General features: G+C 41.7%; 1 non-coding gene across 1 annotated transcript; it reads right to left on the reverse strand.

The window, feature by feature from the left end:
- Positions 1 to 4401: 4401 nt before the first annotated feature.
- LOC145110575 (5S ribosomal RNA) lies at positions 4402 to 4520 on the reverse strand. The gene has a single exon (XR_013709945.1). It is a non-coding gene; the product is annotated as a 5S ribosomal RNA (ribosomal RNA).
- Positions 4521 to 12406: the final 7886 nt, after the last annotated feature.

The following is a 12406-nucleotide window of genomic DNA, read 5'->3' on the forward strand; positions in this document are numbered from 1 at the left end:
TATCTAATTAGTTATTTAATTACTAATTAAGTGAGTAAAGGCATCCTACTGTATGAAAACATTTTGATTCAAGTGTTAGGAGTGCTAATGGTTGCATCTAAGGAGTGTATGGTCTCACTATGGAGTTTACACTTCAAATGGTAACCCCTAAGGGTGTTTACGGTTGGAGGACCATTTCCCCCATGAGTTTACGGCCGTAAACTCATGGGAATGGTGTGTTTGAGTGATTTAAGGTCTCATGTTCTACATAGAAGTGTCCTAGGGTTGAATCAAAGGCATAGGAAGTGGTTAGGGCTCGAAATGGCATACGTTTTGGTGTTTACGGTCCTTGGACCAACTTGGAGAGTTTACGGTCGTAAACACTAGGGTTTACGGCCGTAAACCCAAGTATGTTTTAATCTTTTCGTGTTTTGTGGTTCCTAGTTCGTTCATGCAAATTCCTAGTCCATAAGTCAAGCTAGAGAGGGAGTTTGGGGCATCAAAACACCCTTTAGGGGCGTTTACGGTTTTGGGAGATCCCCAAACCGTAAACACTTGTTCTTGGGTGATTTTGGTGTTTAATCCATGGTTTTCTAAGCACACTAAGAAAACAACTAGATAGGAAGAGTATACTTATTTCTAGGAAGCTTGTAGGAGTGTTTAGGACCCAAGAACACTAGTGTGTGTTCTTGGTGTTCTTGGTGTTTTGAAGGATGCTTGAAGATCTATGTAAAAATCAAGAATCCATGGATGAAAAGATGTATAAGCACTAGATTAAGTGTTGTAGGAAAGAATCTAGGCAAGAAGACTTATGTTTTTGGCGGATTTGGAAGAATGGACTTATGATACTTGAGAGAAAAACTTGTGTTCTTGAGGTGGAAAGTGGGAAATGAGCAAAAGATGTGTAAACTCATGCTATATGCATGAGTTCTTGGAAAATAGGTGTTTACGGCCCAAACACCATTTGTTTGGCCGTAAACTCCTAGCTAAAGTGTTGGTTGCTCGGTTTGTTACACCTTACTAATCACGACACTTTATTTTATTAAATCGTTTGACGAAAAATAAAATAAAATTCCAAACAGGCTTAAATCCGGCCAAAAATGTACGGAACTGTTTTTGACTATTATCTGAAGTGTTTGACTGGAGGAATTATACAGATGAAACTTTTGGGTTGTCACATCATCCCCCCGTTAGAGGGAATTTCGTCCCGAAATTAGAATTTAGGATGAGGAGTAGGCATGAATAATCGAGACAAGAAGTGGGGATACTTCTCAATCGATTGCTTCTCGCGCTCCCAAGTGAATCCAGGTCCTTGGTTGGCTTTCCAGCGAACCGTCACTTATGGGAAGCGGCGTTGCTTCGTCCGTTTGACCTCTCGGTCCATGGTCACTACGGTTCTTCCACGAAGGTGAGGCTCTTGTGGAACTCGATTTATTCGAGTGGGATTACAAGAGTTTATTCGGATAGGTATTTCTGCAAGTTCGAGACGTGGAGGGTAGGATGTACTTTACTAAGCTCGCGGGTAGATTGAGTTTGTGAATTTCAGGACTGAATCTGGCAAGAATCTCGGAGGGCCTAACTATCTTGGGTTTTAGCTTTCCACGCTTTCCGAAGCGTATTAAGCTTTCCCAGAGTGAGACTTCCAAAGGAATTTGGTTTCTCACCTGGAGTTCTAAAGGTTCCTCCCTTTTGCTTCTCTTCCCAGAAAAGGGTTGCTCCCTTCAGGGTCAAAGTCGTAAGGGGTTTCGAAGTTTGCGAGGAGTTCTAAATGCACTACGACACTAGGTCAGCGAGACCTAGAATTTGGCGAATTCCCGTCGGCGTCTTTGGTGCTGACAAATTCTCAACGGTTTTGATCGGGTTGGAAGGGTCCTCAAGAATTCCCACATCACTAATAGTGTGTCTTAGGAATTTGACTCTTCAATTCTAAAACTCGTATCTAGAGAACTTCGGGTGAGGCTTTTCTGATCGTATTGTTTCCATGGTTGTTGCAGCCGCTCTTTATGGTTCCCTTTTTACTACGAGGGTAGATAAGTAAGTCATTTACAAGGACAAGGATGAACTGATCCTAGTAAGAATGGCATACCCTATTCACTAAGTTCATGAATACTACGGGCGTATTGGTCCTATCCGAGGGGTATCACTACGGACTTGCAGTATCTGCATCGAGTTTGGAAGATTGTCCTCGGGACATCCTTCTCTAACACTCGCAACTGGTGATATTCGGATCTCAGGTCCATTTATGGAGGGTATATCGTTCCTTGCGGTTGGTCAGCCTATTCATCTATGTGAGGCAGATAGTAATGATTTCTACTGGAGATATTGTTGAGGCCTCTGAAGTCGATGGACCTACGAAACAATGCGTCTTTCTCCTTGAAGAACAAGACCGGAACTCTCTATAGCGTGAAGCTTGGTCCTTCAATTCCATTGCGGAGTAGTTCGTTAGGTTAGACCTGGCAGTTCTTGCAGCTCGGGGGGGGGGGTGGTTAGACTGTAGGGCGATCTAGTTACCGGGGTCGTACTGGGTTCTAAGTTTGTTCGCATGACGATGCGATTACTCGTAGTCTTGGGCAGTCTCCGTCCTAAAGCTCATATTAGAAATCATATTTGGTTCATCAATCACAGTCTCGTGTATACGAGTCGTATATAATTAAGATTGAATAGGTAGTCGAATAAATGATTCTTCCTTAAGCTCACATCCCAACGAGGAAAAGAAGTTAAAGGGGAATCATTAATTCTAAACCTGTAGAACCTTGATTATATACCACCCTTGTGTATACCTTCTTCAGCGATAGATCAACCATATGTGCCTTTGGATTGAACTTTGACGTACTGCACGAGTGGTACTTCGGGGAGGTTTGCTGAGGTTTCTTCGGAAGGATAAGAAACATGAGGTACTCAATGCATGAGTACTTCGGAGTTCTGAAATGACGGCTTCGCTAGAAAGACGCTTTCGGAGGAAGAGATGTGTGCATGAAACTGGTATTGTGAGTATCGAATGGATTCTTGTTGTATGATAAAAGTGGAATCACTTGGAAGTGAAGGCACTAGATTTGATCATAAAGGAGTTACAGACAAAACGCAACAGTGCAACTTTTAACAGAGTTATCGTACTACAGATTTACTACAAGACTATTACTGCGAACTAGGTATACTACAAAAGATAAGTATACGCAGCACGAGGATCCCTTAACTGACGGGATCTCGAAAAAGATAAGACTCTAGTTGCACTAGTTTTTAAACAGTTTGGAAAGCATACAAAAATACAGCTGATGGGAAGCGTTCCTATACTATAGTAGGGTCCTTTGTTGTTCTGGGGTCAAACTCCTCCTGATCCCCCGTCACCCTTCTCTGTTGGGCAGTCCCTTTTGAAATGTCCCATTACGCCACATAGATGGCATATTCGAGAAATTTCGACGTTGGTGGTTGAAGTAATGTGTTGGATCCGAGCCCTGCAGTAATCGATGGTGTGTCCCATTTTGTTGCAGTTTAAGCACTGCGTTACTCGACAGGGTCCATGATGGTGATATTTGCATTTGTTGCACTCCGGGAGATTGCCAGCATAAGGTCTGGCTGGGTTAGGGATAATTGGGATGCCAGCAGGGATGATAGTAGGAGGTACAGACGTCGTGGCCGTGGAGGCTGCCACATGTTGTTGTCTCTTGTTCGCCCCTTGGGGTGCTTTGCCTTTAATTCTTCTCCTGGACCTTAGTCTTTTATTCTTGGGTTTGAGACTCGGAGTGTTGTGGCAGTTCGTTACTCGCGGGTGTACTTGGTTGTCACTTGGATTGGAATCATTGATACCCATTCCGCTAACATTTGCGTTGTTAGAGTTAAGGTGAGTCAGGACAGCTGACACGGCGACTGAGACTGCAGCTTGAAAGGTAGCTGCATCGATATGAAGGGTAGGGGTTGCGTTGTTCGGCTGACTGTTTCCGGATGACGACATGATCCTGCAACATGAAACACAAGGAGTTCGTGAGTGACTAAGGTTGACCCTGGATTATTTTGATTCTGACTAAGAGATGAGTTATTTTACATGAAAACTTGGCTTATACACATTATGATATAATCAAGACTGGGCGGATAGTAAAATGTGTGATTCTACTTTAGTTTCACATCCCAACGAGGAAAAGAAACTAAGTTAGAAATCTCACATTATACTGTCTACCAGGTCTTCGTTATATATAACTTGGGAATGTATAAGCGAGGAAATCATACCAATAACCTTCTTACTAACCATTCTTAATGAACTAGAATTCCTAGTAAAGGCTATCATTGAGCCTAGATGTATTTCGATTGCTCACTTAAAGAGTAGAAGTATGTTCTTGAAGGTTTTGACCTACATCCCTATGATGCCGTCCTAGTAAAGAATAGAAGTAGTTCACATAATGGTCTCAAGACGTTTGACGTTCAAACAGGGGGGTTCAACACGAGAACTTCCCAGGGGGTCACCCATCCTAGTACTACTCTCGCCCAAGCACGCTTAACTGCGGAGTTCTAATGGGATCTGATGCATTAGTGCTGGTATTATCGCACACGTGAAAGAGAATTGGGAATGATCCCTAAGCTAAATTACCCTAGTCCAATAACCTGACTAGAGTGGGTTTCAGATAGACTCCAATGATAGTATGATGAAAGTTTTCGAACAAAGAATGACAAAGAAACTAGCTGACTGTCGAAATCATTGATATTTATGATGTAATAAGTTCGGGAAAATTGACCTTGTAAAAGGTCTTACATCACATCCGGAGTAGAAAGGTTCTGGTCGCATAAAGGCCTAACTAAAAGTACCTACAGTACAAGATAGTTTCTTGGAAAAATGTCACATAGGACATAGACAGGAAAACGATTCTTCGACACAAGGAAGGAAAGTAAGGCATCTTCTACTGGTGACGGTCACCCCTAAGGTGAATCCTTAGTTCAGCCAGTTGACGTTCCATATCAAGCAGGTGTCTTTCGTACACCCTCTGGCGTACTCGGAGTTCTATGACTTCGGCTCGTGATTCAGCCAATGCTTGCAGCAGGGTTTCATGGTCTCTCTCAGATCTCTCCCGAGCATCTTCCAGGCGAATGGTGAGGATCGTATGCATTCTCGCATTGGCGACAACTTCTGTGAGTTGATGGAGGGCTGTCCTACCTTGAATCTCATTTCGGGCCACTCTGCGGACCAGGATTGGCAAGACTCTGTCTGCTGAGCCCCCTTCACTAAGGTCATAAAAGCTTCGGTCTCCATTAAACGGCATGGGCTGATCCTGCACTTGGCTCCATGTTTCCAAGCTTTCCACCCACGGAGGCGTCGAGCCTTGAAAAGCCGGACGAGGATTAGGATTTGGAACAAGAGCCATCGGGGGTAGGTTTTCCACTTCAGGTTCGGAGTCAGAACCATCATCAAGGCCTTCAGATTGGTGCCCATCCATAGGGATTAGGTGATCATTCTCTGGCTCCTCTCCGAGCCACCCAACATTACCGTGGTTAGGGTAGTACAGGTCGTCGTGGGGATGGAATCCAGCCATGATATCTACGCGAGAAAAGGGATATAAGAAGTAACTAAATAGACGTACTAATTAAATAATTATAAGATGATCTTTATCAGATACTTTAATACTTGTTTAGTGCCTACTAGTTATATGTATTTGGGACATGATAGACCTTCGAATAAGTGACCCTAACCCTAGGCCCCCAACCAAACAAGGACAGGACATAAAGCAAAGATTCACAGATTCTGAGTCTATGACGTCCTGGATACATATAATTTTAATGTATCCACTAGGCAACTATTGACCTATTGATAAAGATCTATTTAGTTCTTAGATAAGTAATTACAGTAACACCAAATACTCCTATGGTATTTCTTTGTGGTAGTGTTGGTAATTTTTTAGACTTGTTGCCACATCACAACCATTCTTGGGCACATGCTAATCACTCCTCGGACCAGCATAGTTGATCAGGCTATGCCACTCCCAGGACAGACCATACATCCCCAAGCTTACTTGTGATATTCAACAATCGTAATACTTTTTTTCTTGTCGTTGTGACACTGATTTTAGTATGAATGCAGGCACGTATACCTTATTAAATATTTTATTATTTAGAAGTATTAACTCCTGGTCAGAGTGTTTTAATCCCATTGTATTTATAGTTAGTATATCTTTTATGGGTTGATATACTTAATTCACTATAAACAATGCTCTGATACCAATATGTCACACCCCAAAACCGAGAACGGCGGAATACGTTCTAGGATGGAGGACATCAAGTAATGTATCACAACAATGTAATGTAGAAAACAAGCAAAAACATCATCCATTGCATTAATAGTATAATTTTAAGTACAAGTATGTTCTTTCATAGCATAAATAACATAATGAATACTCAAAATAAAAGGCGAGTCTTCACTTCTCCGTCTTCTCTAAACCTTGCATCGGTACCTGTCTATTAGTGACCTGAGAATACAAGTTATTTTGAAAGCGAGTATCAGCAATAGAGCTGGTGACTTCATAAGTATTTTAGTGTTATTTCTTGTGAAAGGTTGTTATGAAAGATTTGTAAAAGTTTGAGAAAGTAGTTTTGTATAAGTGTGAAAAACCCTAGAAAATCCCATATTTCCTACTACTATGAAAAGAAGTCTTCTACCAAGACTCATGTGTTTTGAAAGTATGAACCTCTACGTAAGAGAAAGTTTTACCTTGTGTAGCTATTATTATTCAAATCTAATCTACCTCATCGATTATGTGAATGTGACACAAAGTAAAGGTAATAAGGAAAAGTAATATAATAACAGAGAGGGTATCCTTTTTCACTAGGATAATCACGGCGTGGAAACTCGCCGAACAGTACACCCGTAACTATGTGAATGTGTCACACAGTAATGGTAATTGTATCCTTTTGCACTAGGATAATCACGACGTGGAAACTCGCCGAACAGTACAACCGTAGCCATCTGTCGATGTGCATTTTCCCTACTGTAGTTAATAGCCTTGGGGCGGAATGGTAAGTCCCGTAGTGTATATAGTGGCTACCCATACAATATATAATAGTATCTAAGCATATAGAATCTATGTAATCGTATCTATGTACAAGTATCCATGTAATAGTATCTCTACATACAACGTATTAGTATTTCTACATACAACATATAGGTAATCGTATCTAGGTAAAGGTATCCATGTAATAGTATCTCTACAAACAACATGTATTCGTATAGACTCATGAATGAACTGACTCTTTTGTGATTCCTTGTACTAGGAATGGCAAGTAGTATCTCCTAACTATACCTATTATAGTTACTAGTTATGTATGAGTATAATCGGACATATACCTTTGCTACCCAAAGGTACTGAACTGACTGATGGAACTTTTATGACTATATATATATATACATGATATATAACTAATATTTATACGACCTTCGGACGGATAACCGATACCTATCAGACCACATCCCAACGAGGAAAAGGAAACAAGGCGAGCTAGCCGTTCTAAGTCCTTTAAACATCACTTATATAACTATACATATTTAGGCATGCATTTAACAATATAAAAGAATAAACGAAGTTTTGTAACACCTTTGAAAAGTTTAACAACTAAGAAAAGATGACTTGATGTCAGTTTATAAAACGATTTGAAAACGGTTTGATAAGACAGTTTAAGTGAAGAAAACCTTTGTTGAAACACAGCTGTAACATATTTTGAAAGGAAGTATACAAAGTGTAAGACATTTTGATAAAGATAATTAAACTAGTAAAACGTTTTAGAAAGCCATTTAAAGTAATATATTTGGTAAAACAGCTAAAAGTGTAGAAAATCCTTTTGCATGCGGGTTATTAATCACATGTGATTGATATGATAACTAGCATGGTTCAACTGGTATTCCCCCCCCCCCTCCCCCCCGTAAAAGCATTTAAAAACATTTAAAAGATTAATTAAGGGGTATGAACTCACCTGAAGCGAGTGGATCGGATGGAAGTGCCATGTAGGATGCTAGGTGTCGAGTGAGGACTTGAACACTCACACACGGGTCATATGTAACATGTAGTGATACATAATGTATCTAATTAGTTATTTAATTACTAATTAAGTGAGTAAAGGCATCCTACTGTATGAAAACACTTTGATTCAAGTGTTAGGAGTGCTAATGGTTGCATCTAAGGAGTGTATGGTCTCACTATGGAGTTTACACTTCAAATAGTCACCCCTAAGGGTGTTTACGGTTGGAGGACCATTTCCCCCATGAGTTTACGGCCGTAAACTCATGGGAATGGTGTGTTTGAGTGATTTAAGGTCTCATGTTCTACATAGAAGTGTCCTAGGGTTGAATCAAAGGCATAAGAAGTGGTTAGGGCTCGAAATGGCATACTTTTTGGTGTTTACGGTCCTTGGACCAACTTGGAGAGTTTATGGTCGTAAACACTAGGGTTTACGGCCGTAAACCCAAGTATGTTTCAACCTTTTCGTGTTTTGTGGTTCCTAGTTCGTTCATGCAAGTTCCTAGTCCATAAGTCAAGCTAGAGAGGGAGTTTGGGTCATCAAAACACCCTTTAGGGGTGTTTACTGTTTTGGGAGATCCCCAAACCGTAAACACTTGTTCTTGGGTGATTTTCGTGTTTAGTCCATGGTTTTCTAAGCACACTAAGTAAACAACTAGATAGGAAGAGTATACTTACTTCTAGGAAGCTTGTAGGAGTGTTTAGGACCCAAGAACACTAGTGTGTGTTCTTGGTGTTTTGAAGGATGCTTGAGGATCTATGTAAAAATCAAGAATCCATGGATGAAAAGATGTATAAACACTAGATTAAGTGTTGTAGGGAAGAATCTAGGCAAGAAGACTTACGTTTTTGGCGGATTTGGAAGAATGGACTTATAATACTTGAGAGAAAAACTTGTGTTATTGAGGTGGAATGTGGGAAATGAGCAAAAAATGTGTAAACTCATGCTATATGCATGAGTTCTTGGAAAATAGGTGTTTACGGCCCAAACACCATTTTTTTTGGCCGTAAACTCCTAGCTAAAGTGTTGGTTGCTCGGTTTGTTACACCTTACTAATCACGACACTTTATTTTATTAAATCGTTTGACGAAAAATAAAATAAAATTCCAAACGGGCTTAAATCCGGCCAAAAATGTACGGAATTGTTTTTGACTATTATCTGAAGTGTTTGACTGGAGGAATTATACAGATGAAAATTTCGGGGTTCACACGTGTCCCATGGGCTTCATTCATGACTACCTCTCTGATTCCCCCAAGTTTAGGGATCCGAATTCGGTTCATGAAATAATATGCTCCATCCTCCTTGACTTCTAAGTTCTTTTCCATTCCACGTAACGCTTCGCTTGTTCTGTTTTCTATCTTCATGGAATCGAACTGGACTGCTTTGATTTGTGAGGACAGATGGGATTGAATGGTTATTGAAAGAGTCTTCACAACGACGATTTGAGTATTCTTTCCGACTCAAGGCATCAGCTACCATGTTAGCCTTGCCTGGGTGGTACTTGATTTCGCACTCATAATCGTTTAGCAGCTCGACCCATCTTCGTTGCCTCATGTTTAACTCCTTTTGATTTAAAATGTGTTGGAGACTCTTGTGGTCGGTGAAAATGGTGCACTTTGTACCATAAAGGTAGTGCCCCCAAATCTTCAAGTCGAAGACCACAACTCCCAATTCCAGATCATGGGTGGTATAATTCACCTCATGTGTCTTTAGTTGTCAGGATTCATAAGCTATCACCTTCCCACGCTACATGAGCACACAGCCTAAACCCTAATTCGAAGCATCGCAATATACTACGAAGTCCTCAGTTCCCTCTGTTAAAGATAGCACTGGTGCACTGCAGAGAGCTCGTTTTAGAGTTCGGAAGGAAACCTCCTGCTTTTCTGTCTATTCAAATGGTACACCCTTCTGTGTGAGCATGGTAAGTGGCCTGGCTGTTTTGGAGAAGTTCTGAATGAATTGTCTGTAATAGCCTGCGAGACCCAGAAATTGAAGAATTTCTGTTGGTGTCGTTGGGACTGCCCATCCTTCAATGGCTTTGATCTTAGAAGGGTCCACATGTATCCCTTCTTCGCTGACAACATGACCTAAAAATTTTACGCTATGGAGCCAGAACTTAAACTTGGAGAGTTTTGAGTATAACTTTTCGGTTCGTAGGGTTTCCAGGATTTGTCGGAGATGTCGGCTATGCTCCTCTCCGCTTCGAGAATAGACTAGGATATCGTCAATGAAAACAATGACAAAATTGTCGAGGAATGGTCGGCAGATTTGATACATTAGGTCCATGAATGCGACAGGGGTATTCGTTAGACCGAAGGGCATTACAACAAATTCATAATCTCCATAGCGAGTTCGGAAAGCGGTTTTGGGGATATCCTCTTCCCGGACCTTGAGTTGGTGGTATTCAGATCGCAGATCTATCTTAGAGAAGTAACTTGCTCCTTGAAGTTGGTCGAATAGATCGTCGATTCGCGGAAGTGGGTAGCGATTTTTGATAGTGAGCTTATTCAGTTCTCGGTAATCAATACACATCCTAAAGGATCCGTCCTTTTTCTTAACAAAGAGGACCGGAGCTCCCCAGGGTGAGAAGCTAGGTTGGATGAATCCTTTTCTCAGGAGTTCGCTAAGTTGGCTTGACAGTTCTTGCATCTCCGCAGGAGCCAACCTATAGGGTGAATTGCCAATGGGCGTAGCTCCCGGTACAAGGTCAATTCGGAACTCGACTTGTCTTTATGGGGGTATCCCCGGAAGATCTTCAGGAAAGACGTCCGGGAAATCGCAAGCCACTAGTATGTGTCGAATATTGACCTCTTCCTTGGACTTATCCACTATGTGAGCCAGAAACGCCAAGTCCTTCTTTTGTAGATACTTTTGTGCCTTAATGCACGAGATAAGAGGTAGGTTCGTATTGGGTTTGTCCCCATATATAATTAGGGTTTCGTGGTTAGGGAGATGAAGGCGAACGGCCTTCTCGCAATACATAATTTCGGCATGATGGGGGCTCAACAAGTCCATGCCGATAATCACATCAAAACTCCTAATAGTTACAGGCATCAAGTTTATTTGAAAGGCATGGTGATTTAAGGTTAGGGTACATCCTACGTAGATTTCCCCTGTTGATTCTGTTTTCCCATTAGCCATTTCCACTGTAAAGGTTTCATTAAGCTTTTGCGGTTGTTGTTTTAACAAATGTTTGAATTTATTACTCACAAAGCTTCGCTCTGCCCCGTTATCAAACAGGATGCATGCATATGAGTGGTTAAGGAGAAACGTACCAGTGACAACAGCCAGATCCTGAACCGCTTCTCATTGACCCATGGTCAGCACTCTCCTTGCTCTCCATTCCCTTGGTTGTTGACATTGGGGTAGCTTCGACGGAAATGCCCAGTCCTTCCACATCCATAATAGGTGTGGCTAGCCCCAGTGTTGTTTCCGTTGTTGTTGGTGTTGTTGTTGTTGTAGTTGCGGTTGTTGTTGTTGTTGTTGTTGTTGTTTCCCTGCTGTTGGTTCTGGGGAGGATAGGTCCTGCAGTATTTCGTCGTGTGACCCTTTCGGTTGCAACTGGTACAATGCATCTCCCTGCATTCGCCATTGTGATGGAGATTGCACTTGTTGCACTTTGGGAGATTCCCATAATACTGCTTAGGGGCACATGGAGTGAATGAGGCTGGAGCATGTGGTGTGGAGGGAACTTAGGTGGTTGTAGCATTACCTGTCACTGTTTGTTGTTTCTTTGACGACTCTAAGCCTTGTCGTCCCTTCCTCTTGTTATTCTTTCCTTTCTTGTTGTCACTCTCTTTCTTGTTTTCAGTTTCTCCTGGCTTCTCGCCCTTCTTGGTGTTGTGGTCGTATAACCTCTTAGCCAACCTTTTGGCACTGTCAAAAGTTTTGGGATTCACAGCAATCACGTTTCCTTGAATTGGGGATTTTAATCCCCAGATGAATCTTTCGATTTTCTTCCCTTCGGAAGTAATCATGCCAGGGCACAACAGAGACAGTTTGCTAAACCTCGTTATGTAGGCATCGATGTCGGAGTTTCGGACAGTGAGATTCTATAGCTCTTGCTCCATTTTCTGAATTTCACCACACGGGCAGTATTCAGCCATTAGCATTTCCTTTAGTTCCTTCCATGGCATGGCATTAGCCACTGGAAGAGTCATAGCCTCCACATGCCCATTCCACCAGGTGAGAGCTTGATCAACGAATGTACATGCTGCAAACTTCACCTTGACTTAATTCGGGCATCCGCATATCTCGAACACTGATTCTACCTTTTCAATCCACCTTTTCACAGTTATCACTCCACCTGTACCATTAAAGGTTCATGGCTTGGCGTTGATGAAGTCTTTGTAAGAGCATGTCTTGGTAGGTCCTTGGCTCATCCCGTTGTTTGAACTTCCAACCCCCTGTCCATTTCCTCTGCCATTGTTCTCATTG

The sequence above is a fragment of the Lactuca virosa genome, chromosome 4 (genome assembly GCF_052849685.1).
Source record: "Lactuca virosa cultivar CGN04683 chromosome 4, Lactuca_virosa_CGN04683_v6, whole genome shotgun sequence".
NCBI classification, from domain to species: Eukaryota; Viridiplantae; Streptophyta; class Magnoliopsida; order Asterales; family Asteraceae; genus Lactuca; species Lactuca virosa.